Raw genomic sequence first — 14,306 nt, forward strand, 5'->3', positions numbered from 1 at the left:
AATCCATGACGGGAAGTGTACTAGTGCACAGTTTAGGAGAAGGGTTGTCGAATCGGGATGTGGCCAGCATCTCCCTGTCACACTGCCCACTTTACAGCGAGCCAAGGGCGGCGGGTCGACGCACATCATCGAGCCCCTAGTGAGGTTATTGGCTAACCTTTCTTCAATCTTCAGCTCAGCTGCCAACACAATTGTTACAAGACTGAAGGCATTGGTTGGGGGAAACTGGGTCATTTCCAGTAGGGCGCACCGTCGTGGAACGTTTTTAAAGCATTTTGAAAAGGAGGAAAATGAGCGTTTCCTAGTGGACATGTCCAAATGGTCCCTCCCTGTCTCAATCTGTTTTCTTCAGTTTGGTTCCTTATGAAAATGACCCTAGTGATCGGATGGAGAGCAGAGAGAAAGAAATGAATGAAAGAGACTACTGTGCTGCTCTTCGTGTCAATGATGTCATCCGGAAATGCGTGCTTGGAAACACTGAGCTCATTCTCGTCATTTTTCCTCAATTCGTTTGACCAGTTTCCCACAGTCAACATCTGGAACACTTGGCTGTGTAGCAGTTTCACTTTGTAATGCTTTGCTGCTTTAACACCCGTGTTCATGAGGGGAACTCTGTGCAAATAGCTTTTCAACCTGAAAACAAGGGTTTCTTATTGAACAAGCCATGTTTTCTCACATTTAGGGTCGCGGCATACTACTGTAGTCCTAACTTCAGACGGAGTTATACTGGTCAACGTCTGTTGTGTTAGAATCATAAAACACGGGACGAGATGTTAAAAACTGTCCATTGTGCCAATAGATGGAATGCACTCGCATGAGATTTGCCGTGATGTTGACAGAGTGGCATGGGAGGTTTATTTCTTAGACTGGGGTAAGATGTCAATTTTTGGGACACATCCTCAGTAGTGTGCCTTCGAATCAGTGGGTGTTTCGGCCTTTAATCACTAAACACCCTCATCAAAGGTGGCCAGCTAAAGGGTGATCAAGCCTTAGCTTGTGTCCCATGCCCAATTAAGATGTCCCACAGGACTGTGCAAGGCAGGGGCGTCCTCTTCTCTGAGCCAGCCATACAGCTGACCGCATACCTCATATGCCCTCCTCAAGTTGGAGGGATCTGAATTGAGTTCTCAGGTGGGGGTGAGGGGTCATGAAGTTATAGCCCAGCAAGGGTCCTTCCGTTTGATCCAGATCCACTGGCTACCTCTTTCAGCTGCTTGAGAAACTGCTCTGACGGTCTGCCGCAGAGCCTGTCCATGGATTCCAAGTTCTTTCAGCAACCTGATGATGGAAGAAGCCACGAATCCTCTGCATCCCACTTCAACTGGCCAGACTTTTGCATTCCAGCCACGCTGAGTTGCGTCTGCTGCCAACTCTGTGTAACGCAGTTTCTTACGTTCGTAGGCCTCTTCAACAGAGTTTTCCCACGGGACTGTGAGCTCTATGATGTACACAGCCTTTCGTGAAGGGGACCAGAGTACCATGTCTGGCCTAAGGTTGGTAGAAGCAATCTCAGGTGGAAAAATGAGTTGCTGGCCAATATCGACAAGCATCTTCCAGTCCTGGGCCATAGCTAGGTGTCCAGTTTCTGGCTTTGTAGGAGGATACTTGGGCCTTTTCTGTCCCTCCCGGATGAATGTTGTTGTTTTGACGGGATTGCTTGTTTTTGGAGGTAATGAATTGGTTGCACTCCTCTTGGTCTCAAGTGCTGCAGCCAGGCTCTTGAGGACCTGATTGTGCCTCCAGGTGTAGCGGCCTTGTGAGAGGCTGGTCTTGCAACCTGTCATTATATGCCTGAGAGTCGCTGGAGCTGGGCAGAGGGGCAGGTCGAGTCCTCGCCATACCATTGATGTAGATTTTTTGGTGATGGAAGCACATCATAAACAGCTCTTATGATGAAGCTGATGTTGCTTGCCTCCATTTGCCAAAGCTCACTCCAGTTGATCTTTCTCCTCTCCAGGCCTTCCCACCGCGTCCATTGCCCTTGTTTAGCAAGAGAGACAGCCTTTGCACTTCTTGCAGTCTCCTCCTGTCTGCGCACCTCCTCGACCACCAGCTTCCTGCGTTCAGATGTTGTTGCCTTATGGAACGTTGGTTTGCTTGCTGCCAGGCCAAAGCCTCCTCTTCCATGCTGGATATTCCCCACAATGTCTTGGTGTCTCAGGGCTGATGTTGCTTGCTGCACAGCATTGGATGATGTCCATTTCCGTCCAGTTTGTAGGGGAGGTGCAGCCTTGCTAATGGTCTGGTCTTTGGAGTCCTTCAATGTCATCTGAAGTCTTACTTTAGAGCACTTGTACTCCTCCGTTAGACTTGTAAGAGGTAGTTCAAGGACCCCTTTGCCATAGAGGCCGATGTTACTCAGGCATCGTGGGACACCCAGCCATTTCTTCACGTATGAGGTAATGGTTCGCTCCATCTTCTCCACTGTTGTTATTGGGACCTCATAGACGGTGAGTGGCCACATTATCCGGGGAGAAGTCCAAACTGTAGGCACCAGAGCTTGAGCCTCCCAGGCAGTAGGGTCTTGTTGATGTTCTCAAGACCGTCGGCGATGTCCTGCCTTACTTGCTGCACTTGATCTTTATCCCGGAGGCTTTCGTTGTACCATCTACCCAGGCTCTTGATGGGTTGCTCAGACACCGTTGGTATCGGGTCATCTCCAATGCAGAACCTCACATCTTTAAGCTGTCCCTTGACTATGGAGATGCTTCGAGATTTGCTTGGCTTGATTTTCATCCGTGCCCACTTGATGTTATCCTGCAGTTTTGCAAGTAGCCGCCTGGTGCATGCTGCAGTGGTGGTCAGTGTAGTCATGTCATCCATGTATGCTCGGATAGGTGGGAGACGGAGCCCTTCCTTAGTTCTCTCACCACCGACCACCCATCTCGATGCCCTGATGATGACTTCCATGGCCATAGTGAAGGCCAGAGGAGAAATTGTACAGCCTGCCATTATGCCTACTTCCAAGCGCTGCCATGTTGTTGTGAAGTCAGGTGTTGTGAAACACAATTGCAGGTCTTGGAAATAGGCCTTTACCAGTGTAGTGATGGGTTCTGGTACGTGGAAAATGTTGAAGGATTCCCAGAGGAGTTCATGGGGAACTGAGCCAAAGGCATTGGCCAAGTCGAGGAAGATGACATAGAGGTCTCTCTTGTCCTTCTTAGCTGTTTGGATCTGGTGCCAAATCATACTAGTATGTTCCAGGCAACCAGAGAAACCAGGAATGCCTGCTTTCTGTACAGATGTATCAATGTACTTGTTCCTTTCCAGATAAGTGGACAGCCTATGTGCTATTATACTGAAAAAGATCTTCCCTTCGACGTTGAGAAGGGAGATTGGTCGGAATTGACTGATGTCTGTCGCATCCTTCTCTTTCGGGATTAGCACACCACCAGCCCTTCGCCATGCCTTTGGTATTATTTCCTTCTGCCACACTATCCTCATGAGCCTCCAAAGAAAGCGTAGAACATCCGGGGCGTTCTTGTAGAGCTTGTATGGTACTCCATTAGGCCCAGGAGCCGAGGCCGCTCTTGCTCTTCGGACAACGTTCTCTACTTCCCTCCATTTTGGAGGGTCAGTGTCCAGATTGAATTCTGGTGGTTGAATAGGTGGGATGTCATGTGGGATGATTATCTGCTCATGCCTTTTCATGTCCTGGTGGACCTTTTCCAGATGTTCTTCCAGTTCAGGCTTTGTAGTTTTTAGGATTCCGCACTTTTCCTTTGCGAAGAGATCTTTGACAAACTTAAAGGGGTTTTTATAGAACCGTGTTCTTGAGTGTTCCTTCTTCCTACGAAGTTTCCTTAAGTTTTCCGCTCTTCGCAAGGTTGCCAGCCGACATTTAATGTCTGCTTGGAGTAGCATGAGACCTTCTCTCTCTGCATCAGAGGCCTTCTTCCACTGCTTCCTCAGCTGCCTTCTCTCTCTGACAAGTATCTCGATCTCCTGCTGCCTCCTAGATTTGGCTGGCGCGGGAGGTGTCTTGCCACTTCTCCTTTCGTTTACGCCAAAGCGCTCTTCTCCGTAGTGGTAGATAATGTCTCCCATCCTTTCAAGCTTTTTCTCTGCTTTTCCTACCTGTTGTTCCAAGATTTTTGTCAGGTCGTTGTTGATTGTTTCCCACTCTCTCTTTTCAACGGCTTTGGGCCACTTCACACTCGGTCTGTGCCCTTTGATCTTTTCCTCTTTTAGAGGTCTCTGTGGTTGGGTAAGTTCATCCACCGGCATTTCTGTGCTTGTGTTATCCTCCTCAGTTACAGGGGTGCTGATGCTCTGCGAACTTTGGTTTGCGTCCCGTCGCTGTGCTTCATTCGACTGATTTGACTGGCTGCTTCGTAAGAAGTACTGGTCAATGCGAGGTCCCTGTCTCTGCTTCTCTAACAAGCACCTTTTCCTCCCTTGATGGATCCTTAACCCCTTGCCGATGTTACTCTCTCCCAACCACAGCTGCACACCTGAAGTGTGTGTCCTGCTGCTGTTATGGTTGTCTCATGTGCTGTGTTCCTACTCGTAGTCGTTTTCCGTTCCTGGGTCCGTAACCGTGTGATCAGTCGTTGAGCCATCTTGCGCCCCAGCTCTCGCAGGCTCTAGGGGTATGTTCCTTTGTTGACTTTCAGTAGCACTTAGCGGGTGTCTCCAACATACTGAAACAGCGTCGGAGACTGCCAACATGGGTAGCTAACCCATGACAGCCCCAGTGGGGTCTATTCCCTCCGGTCAGCTGTCTCTCCAAGCTGTCACACAGACTTTCCTATGTTGTCAGCTGTCCTTTCACAGCAGTCACTGGACTGGTCCAGATAATCAGAATCATAAAACACGGGACGAGATGTTAAAAACTGTCCATTGTGCCAATAGATGGAATGCACTCGCATGAGATTTGCCGTGATGTTGACAGAGTGGCATGGGAGGTTTATTTCTTAGACTGGGGTAAGATGTCAATTTTTGGGACACATCCTCAGTAGTGTGCCTTCGAATCAGTGGGTGTTTCGGCCTTTAATCACTAAACACCCTCATCAAAGGTGGCCAGCTAAAGGGTGATCAAGCCTTAGCTTGTGTCCCATGCCCAATTAAGATGTCCCACAGGACTGTGCAAGGCAGGGGCGTCCTCTTCTCTGAGCCAGCCATACAGCTGACCGCATACCTCATATGCCCTCCTCAAGTTGGAGGGATCTGAATTGAGTTCTCAGGTGGGGGTGAGGGGTCATGAAGTTATAGCCCAGCAAGGGTCCTTCCGTTTGATCCAGATCCACTGGCTACCTCTTTCAGCTGCTTGAGAAACTGCTCTGACGGTCTGCCGCAGAGCCTGTCCATGGATTCCAAGTTCTTTCAGCAACCTGATGATGGAAGAAGCCACGAATCCTCTGCATCCCACTTCAACTGGCCAGACTTTTGCATTCCAGCCACGCTGAGTTGCGTCTGCTGCCAACTCTGTGTAACGCAGTTTCTTACGTTCGTAGGCCTCTTCAACAGAGTTTTCCCACGGGACTGTGAGCTCTATGATGTACACAGCCTTTCGTGAAGGGGACCAGAGTACCATGTCTGGCCTAAGGTTGGTAGAAGCAATCTCAGGTGGAAAAATGAGTTGCTGGCCAATATCGACAAGCATCTTCCAGTCCCGGGCCATAGCTAGGTGTCCAGTTTCTGGCTTTGTAGGAGGATACTTGGGCCTTTTCTGTCCCTCCCGGATGAATGTTGTTGTTTTGACGGGATTGCTTGTTTTTGGAGGTAATGAATTGGTTGCACTCCTCTTGGTCTCAAGTGCTGCAGCCAGGCTCTTGAGGACCTGATTGTGCCTCCAGGTGTAGCGGCCTTGTGAGAGGCTGGTCTTGCAACCTGTCATTATATGCCTGAGAGTCGCTGGAGCTGGGCAGAGGGGGCAGGTCGAGTCCTCGCCATACCATTGATGTAGATTTTTTGGTGATGGAAGCACATCATAAACAGCTCTTATGATGAAGCTGATGTTGCTTGCCTCCATTTGCCAAAGCTCACTCCAGTTGATCTTTCTCCTCTCCAGGCCTTCCCACCGCGTCCATTGCCCTTGTTTAGCAAGAGAGACAGCCTTTGCACTTCTTGCAGTCTCCTCCTGTCTGCGCACCTCCTCGACCACCAGCTTCCTGCGTTCAGATGTTGTTGCCTTATGGAACGTTGGTTTGCTTGCTGCCAGGCCAAAGCCTCCTCTTCCATGCTGGATATTCCCCACAATGTCTTGGTGTCTCAGGGCTGATGTTGCTTGCTGCACAGCATTGGATGATGTCCATAAATGTTATGCAGCCGTGTGCTGTTCCCTTGCAGAAAACATGTCCCCCAGGGCTTTGAATATAGGCGGACCAGGCCAATAATGTCATTGTAGAAGTTTGAAACTGCTTTGGCTAGCCTACTGTAGATATCTCACTTCAACTTATGCACCTGCCCCCCCCCCCCCCCAACCCCCCATAAAATAGATGGTGACTCGTATCAAACTGACACCTGCAGCTTTAGTCACTCATACTGGAGGCACGTGTGAGTGTTTTACCACTCTCACGCAGCCCGCCCGCGTTCGTTTCTGTGACCTATTGGCACGTTTGCGTATGAACACCAGCTCATGTTAAGTGTGTGTATGGGAGTGTCTCTCCGACTCCTAACTCCCTGACTGACCCACTGGGCTAATCTTCTTGGCTGGGGCCTGGTTTGTTGTGTCGTGAACCTGATTACACACTGTCGTGCCAAATTTAGTGGAGCGGCCTGGTTCCAGATCAGCTGCCGAGCTTGGCATCCCTATTGGTTATATGAGCCATCAGAGGGCTACTCGCATGTCCAGGGTCAGCCAACATGAACCTGTTGCAACAAAAGTGAAGTTTACAGCGAGGGAGTGGGTCAAGGCCCATATTCATGAATCTTCTAAGTAGGGGTGCTGACCGTGGATCAGTTTAGCCTTTTCTGTCATAATGAATGGTGGATAGGGAGGGCCTGACGCTTGCACTCCTTAGTCTGAGGGGTCTTTCACACCAAATAGTTTTGGTACAGGTTTTCTGAACTCTGGTGCGTTTACCCCCTCAGTGTGAACAGTCTCTCTGCACTCGGGGAGTGAACTAAACAACTGGTGTGGTTTGATCATAAAGGGTGGTCTCAAAACTGACTTAAGATCAGCGTAACTTCACCCTACTCTGATGGCCGTGCATTGCTCTGGTTGCACGATGGACCTGGTCATGATGACTCATGCTCTATGGTCACTTGTGATTTGCTCTCCTGAAAGACTTCGCCTACTCGTCCTCTTAAGCCTCGTTCACATGACCTGTTACCTTTTACAGAACATGTGTTTTATATCTAGCAACTTCGCACAGCCATTGAAGAGGAGTGGGACAACATTCCACTGGCCGCAATCTACCGCCTGATCAACTCTATGCGAATGAGATGTTGCGCTGCATGAGGCAAATAGTGGTCACACCAGATACTACCTGTTTTTCGGATCCACGCCCCTACTTTTATTTTTTTTAAAGGTTATCTGACCAACGGATGCAAATCTGTATTCCCAGTCATGTGAAATCCATAGATTTGGGCCTAATGAATGTTTTTAAATGGTCTGATTTCCTTATATGAACTGTAACTAGGGCTGTTGCGCTGACCATATTACCGGTCACGAGTCAAAAAGGCAGTCAAATACCACGTGACGGTAAGTAGGATTCTCCAAGCTCTGATGCTGCTGGTCATTAGTAGCCTACCAAAGTTGCTAACTGCCTAGTACTTATCACTCTATTGTCCCTCTAATCACTCTGACATCAATGGAAATGTGATCGAAAAAATCAAATCAAACACTTCATGTGAGCCCATGAGCTCATGTTGCGCAACATTTCAATAGGCTAGGCAATTGTGGGAGAAAACAGAGTGATGGCTTCTACTAAATAGAGGAGGATCCCATCATCTTTTTATAGGCTAGGCCTACTATATTTATTTCTCAACTTTCCTAATATTATGCACATTGCTTGTCTTTACAGCAGGAGTATAGCCTTCCTGGTTGGCATGAAAATAAACTACTATTTAAGTGCACAGATGTATTTTTTTTTCCTGCTGCCCCATTTTTGAGACTGGTGCATGATAATGGTCCGTTCTAAATCAAAACAATTTCACACATATTATTTAGTATATGTAAAGACAAGATTATATCAAAAATAGTCTGATGGGTGAAAATATTTGCCCATCGCTTGTGAACGATGCCCAGCATAAGAAACATTTAAAAAAATTGTGACTTTTTCTAATCATAGTAGCACACCTCATGTAACCAGGCCATAGGCCTGTATATTGTAATAAGGTCATAGGTCATCACAGGTCATAGGTCATCACAACTAAAGTGGCCAAAAAAAACGTATATTTTAAAATGAAGCACATTAATCCGCTTTACAAGGGGTATGGAGCCTAACGGGCATATATAAATAAATAAATATTTCAGGTGTGGGGAAAATAATTTTCATCATACAAATGCACCTTATAGACTCATTAGATGCTTAATCACATTTGCAGTCATTTTTGATAACTGACACGGGCAGTTGCATCCCCAATGCGTCTGTCTAAAACTTGTAGCCTGTAAGACAGACTTCAACGTGATGGAGAGCCCATTGCACTCTGGTAGAAGGGCACAACGAAGAAGCATTGATTTCTTTCTAGGGTGGATTACGGCCACAAAGGGGATCCCGCCCGGAAATTAGTCATTATCAAGTGCTTGTCAAATAGTGAATGAGAGACTAGAAGTGTGTACAGCCTGCGCAAAAAAACTATGCAGAGCTCATGCCTTTCATGCAACCTTTTTTTAAATCAGCATTAGTCGCATCATGCAAAACATATAGGCCAACATTTGTATCGCAACTAAAGTTGCATAAATAGCTCTAAATTAAGCACATATGAGCACCCGTTTCTTTGTTAACTGCTCAACACAGAATAGCCACGTGCTCACTCCCTCAAATCGTTAGGAGAAAATATTCTTTCTATTTTATTCAGCTATGTTCAATTGTATTCTTCATAGTATAAAATAATGCCATGGAATTCTAACAATCTTGTCTGCTAAAGGAACTAGTGTAGCCCACAGCCATTTGGCATAGCCACATCAAGACCTAGCTTAAGGACAACTCAGAGTATGCTACTCTGTTCTTCTGAAATAGACTACATTTTCTTCATATCATGTTTCTTTAGACCTGTCTAAAATAAATAATGGATATATTCCGAAGGTGTAAGCTATATTACATGGAGTTAATAGCTTTTTAAAAATGTAGATGTTCCAAAGGCCTGCATCGGTGTGGGCTGTGTGTGGAAGCCAGAAGATGCTAAATGTGTTTGTTAATTGTGGTCAATTACAATGAGACCGACAGTTATTTGCCGGATGGCAAAATTTCATGACTGCCAGCGTCTGGACTGTAAACACAGTAAAATCTTTGCAATTGTCGCATCTTGCGTTTTCATTGTGCCGGCGTATTTATCCTGTCTTGATTGAAAAGGTCCAATTTTGCGATCTTCCAAGATAAATGTGATCTCTGACGAGAGACAGGCTCTCCTCCATCTTGCGTTAAACGGTACAGTTGTCCGTTCACAATCCGGGGCAAGACTCTGTGTAATGAAATACGTCACGATGTAAACGGAGCATTCGTTAGAGAATGCATGAGGCAGTGTGACGGATGTCCTGACTACTGTGTATGCAATGTGATCTGTGTGGCTGAGGTCACCGGTTTGGATGTGTCGCACTCATGCACACGCACTCTCAAATGTTTTTGCCTCAAATCAAAGTTTATTTGTCACGTTTGCCGAAAACAACAGGTGTAGGTAGACATTACAGTGAAATGCTTACTTACAGGCTCTAACCAATAGTGCGAAAAAGGTGTTAGGTGAACAATAGGTAAGTAAAAAAGTAAAAACAACAGTAAGAAAGACTAGATACAGTAGCGACGCTATAAAAGTAGCGAGGCTACCGGTTAGTAAGGCTGATTGAGGTAGTATGTACACGTAGCTATGATTAAAGTGACTATGTATATATGATGAACAGAGTAGCAGTAGCGTAAAAGAGGGGTTGGCGGGTGGTGGGACACAATGCAGATAGCCTGGTTAGCCAATGTGCGGGAGCACTGGTTGGTTGGGCCAATTAGGTAGTATGTACATGAATGTATAGTTAGTGACTATGCATATATGCTGAACAGAGTAGCAGCAGTGTAAAAAGAGGGGTTGGGGGAGGCACACAATGCAAATAGTCCAGGTAGCCATTTGATGGCCCTTTCAGGAGTCTTATGAATTGGGGGTGTGTTAGTTGTGGATAATGTCCATTACTGTACACAGTCTGTTTTTATCTCTGTTTCCTCTCTGTAGCAATACTCGTTTTTATTATCCTCTGACATCAAATCAAATGTATTTATATAGCCCTTCGTACATCAGCTGATATCTCAAAGTGCTGTACAGAAACCCAGCCTAAAACCCCAAACAGCAAGCAATGCAGGTGTAGAAGCACCTCTGCCAAGTGCCTTCTTTCCCACTTCCTGCTCAGACAGGAAATGTGGGATTAGGCCAGAGCAGGAAGTATGGGTGGGAGAAGGACACCTGTATCCTAGGGAGATTTGAATATACAGTACAGGAAGCAGTGTTTCCTCTACATTTTTTTTTATTTTTTCGGCAGAGCGCAGACTCCTACACCAACACTCGTCTCAATAGAAACCAACAGAGACAAAAGGTGCAGCCTTATTGGCTGTAGGGGATCATTACTGGTAGTGTATCTTTTTCAGGAGTTTTTAAACCCTCTCCCAAATTAGAGGACTTGATTCTCTAACCTTGGCTTTGGCCCTTGAAATGCAACTCCTGCACTTAGAATCCACCCAGTGTAAGAGATTGACAGTGAAGGTCCTGCTGTTGTGGATCCTGGGAGAAATGTCCACCCCCTTATGCACACATCCTCCCTCTCTCGCATCTGGGATAATGATGTCACACTTGTTTACTTCCTGTGTGCTGAGAGAGAAGTGGCGCCCGCTTTGGGCATCACCGCTGCTACTGCAGCACATACAGCTGTTCAAACCCACTTGTCACTTCCATTACAATGTCTGTGTTGACTGACAGGCATAATTGCTGGGCAGATATCATGCAGGGAAGGCTTGATCGCTCACTGTAAGTCAAGCTGAGTGGTAATATTAGAAACAGATGGTGTGTGTGTGTCAGTCAGACACACACCATGAAAGAACCCCCCCCCCCTGTGTTTTGAATAGAGCCACATACTTTGTGTGGACAGTCCGTCTGCATAGTTCTACAAAGGGACAGCTGAGGCCAACTGGGATAACGAAGGCTGGAGTGTGTACTCTGAGGCAAACAAACACCAACTGTGTGGCCATGTTAACCACACAACGAGTCAGCATTTTTCACACCAGAGATATAGAGATATATAGTACCAGTGAAAAGTTTGGACAAACCTACGAATTCAAGGGTGTTTCTTTATTACTATTTTCGACATTGTAGAATAATAGTGAAGACATCAGAACAATGAAATAACACATATGGAATCATGTAGTAACCAAAAAAAGTGTTAAACAAATCAAATATTTTTGGGAGATTCTTCAAAGTAGCCACCCTTTGCCTTGACCGCTTTGCATCCTCTTGGCATTCTCTCAACCAGCTTCACCTGGAATGCTTTTCCAACTCATCCCAAACCATTTCAATTGGGTTGAGGTTGGGATATTGTGGAGGCCAGGTCATCTGATGCAGCACTCCATCACTCTCCTTGGTCAAATAGTCTTAACACAGCCTGGAGGTGTGTTGGGTCATTGTCCTGTTGAAATACAAATGGCAGTCCCACTAAGCGCGAACCAGATGGGATGGCGTATTTCTGCAGAATGCTGTGGTAGCTATGCTGGTTAAGTGTGCCTTGAATTCTAAATATATCAGACTGTGTCACCAGCAGAGCACCATCACACCTCCACCTCCATGCTTCACGGTGGGAACCACACATGCAGAGATCATCCGTTCACCTACTCTGCGTTTCACAAAGACACGCGGTTGGAACCAAAAATCTCAAATTTGGACTAATCAGCATTTATTTAGGCTGCAATCTGAGGTGCAGTTACCTCCTAATGAACTTATCTTCTGCAGCAGAGGTGCCTCTGGGTCTTCCTTTCCTGTGCGGTCCTCATGAGAGCCACTTTCATCATAGCGCTTGATGGGTATTGCGACTGCACTTGAAGAAACTTTATAAGTTCTTGACATTTTCCACATCGACAGACCTTCATGTCTTGAAGTAATGGACTGTCATTTCTGTTTTGGTTATTTGCCATAATATGGACTTGGTCTTATTCCAAATAGGCTATCTTCTGTATACCACCCCTACCTTGTCACAACACAACTGATTGGCTAAAACGCATTAAGAAGGAAATTCCACAAATTAACTTTCAACAAGGCACACCCGTTAATAGAAATGCATTCCAGGTGACTACCTCATTAAAGCTGGTTGAGAGAATGCCAAGCGTGTGCAAAAATTGTCATGAAGGCAAAGAGTGGCTACAAATATATTTTGATTTTGTTTAACACTTCTTTTGGTTACTACATGATTCCATATGTGTTATTCATAGTTTTGATGTCTACACTATTATATACTGGAATGTAGAGAATAGTAAAAATAAACGTTGAATGAGTAGGTGTGTCCCAACTTTTCACTGGTACGGTTTATATTTTTTGGGGCACTTTACTGAACAGATAGAGGAAGACCGTGGGGAAAGATTGTCAAAGGGCAGAAGGCCAAATTCAAACCTATCCCAACACTGTAGACGTGTGCCAGAGGTTGACCAGCCAGGCCACGAGTCGGCATTATTATTATTTTTTACATTAAACTAATCTTCCATCCTATATGATTGATTTGAATCATGTTTAACATAAGAGTCGGCGTTCTTTCTGGACATGAGACCAACTCGGTTGTGATTTGTCTGAATCGGCATACGGGACTAGCCTGGTGATTTGGTGAATCATAACGCGAGTCGGGATTTTGATTAGCTTTGGTCTGTGACTCGACCTGTGGAAGTGCGCTGCTCCTCATTTTACGTGCGTACGTTTGTCACAAGCTACTTGTGTTAGCTTCTTTAGCTTGATTCAATTTGCTCAGCCCAGTGTGTCTAAGTTCTCCACACCCAGGCGCTGAAACCACTCCCTGTGACGGTGAGATTGATCTCGCTCTGTCTGTGTCCAGCGACACAGTCCATGTGATTTCCCTACAGCGCTATGAGAACAAGCGTCATCAATCCATAGGTCCCATTTGTCACTCTGGTAATGGCCCTTGCTGAGCTGAATTTCAGCCATCTTCTTTTTGTCTCCACTTTAAAACAACAACAAAAAAAATGGTGAATCAAATCAGATTCTTTTTTTTTCTTCTCCTATTCTCTCCTCTCCAAGACATAAAAGCTTGGTCCTGACTTGGCTTCATTTGACCTCCTTTGACCTGATTGGGACGAAGGGAGAGACACACCAGAGGTAAGAGACACCTTTAACCCCTTCCTTTAGTGTGCTGTTTTAGTCAGTTGCCTGCCACCACTACATAGCTAGGTGGTCGTAGATGTTAGTTGATGGCGATAGGACTTGGCAAGACGGCACAAACTAATCTGGAACGACCGGGCTAGCCAGTACACGGACTCTATCGAAAGAATTGGAATGGGAGCCAATCTGACCCCTGTAGTTGTATAACAATATGGACATTTTTAGAAGATGGAACCCACTACCCTGGTGTTGCCAGCACCATGCTCTAACTCTGAGCCGTTGGAACCAGTCATGGACATTTACAAAAAATCATGATGTACCATGACTCTTCTGACAATCTCCACAGTGAAAGAGAGGCTCTTGCTCATTGAAATAGAATTACTAGAATGGCCATTCCTGTTCAAAATGTTGTGCTATTAGGCCTCCCGGGTGGCTCAGTGGTCTAAGGCTGTGCCACCAGAGACTCTGGGTTCGAGCCCAGGCTCTGTCGCAGCCGGCTGCGACCGGCATGTCCGTGGAGCGACGCACCAACTGGCCTAGCGTCGTCCGGGTTAGGGAGGGTTTGGCGGGTAGGGATATCCTTGTCTCATCGCGCACTAGCGACTCCTGTGGGGGGGTCGGGCGCAGTGCCCGCTAACCAAGGTTGCCAGGTGCACGATGTTTCCTCCGACACATTGGTGCGGCTGGCTTCCGGGTTGGATGCGCGCTGTGTTAAGAAGCAGTGCGGCTTGGTTGGGTTGTTTTTCAGGTGGACGCATGGCTCTCAACCTTTGTCTCTCCCGAGCGATGAGACAAGACTGTAACTACTAGCAATTGGATTTCACGAAAAAGGGGGGGAAAAAAAAAAAATACAA

The 14,306-nt window shown here is 46.4% G+C and overlaps 1 protein-coding gene across 1 annotated transcript in view; it reads left to right on the plus strand.

The window, feature by feature from the left end:
- Positions 1-14,306, plus strand: part of LOC124007721 (ras-associated and pleckstrin homology domains-containing protein 1-like) — an 84,580-nt gene that overhangs the window by 15,167 nt on the left and 55,107 nt on the right. Inside the window, 1 exon segment of the mRNA XM_046318446.1 lies at positions 13,372-13,449. The gene's annotated coding sequence lies outside the window, so the exon portion shown is untranslated.

This window comes from Oncorhynchus gorbuscha, linkage group LG21 (genome assembly GCF_021184085.1).
Source record: "Oncorhynchus gorbuscha isolate QuinsamMale2020 ecotype Even-year linkage group LG21, OgorEven_v1.0, whole genome shotgun sequence".
NCBI lineage: Eukaryota > Metazoa > Chordata > Actinopteri > Salmoniformes > Salmonidae > Oncorhynchus > Oncorhynchus gorbuscha.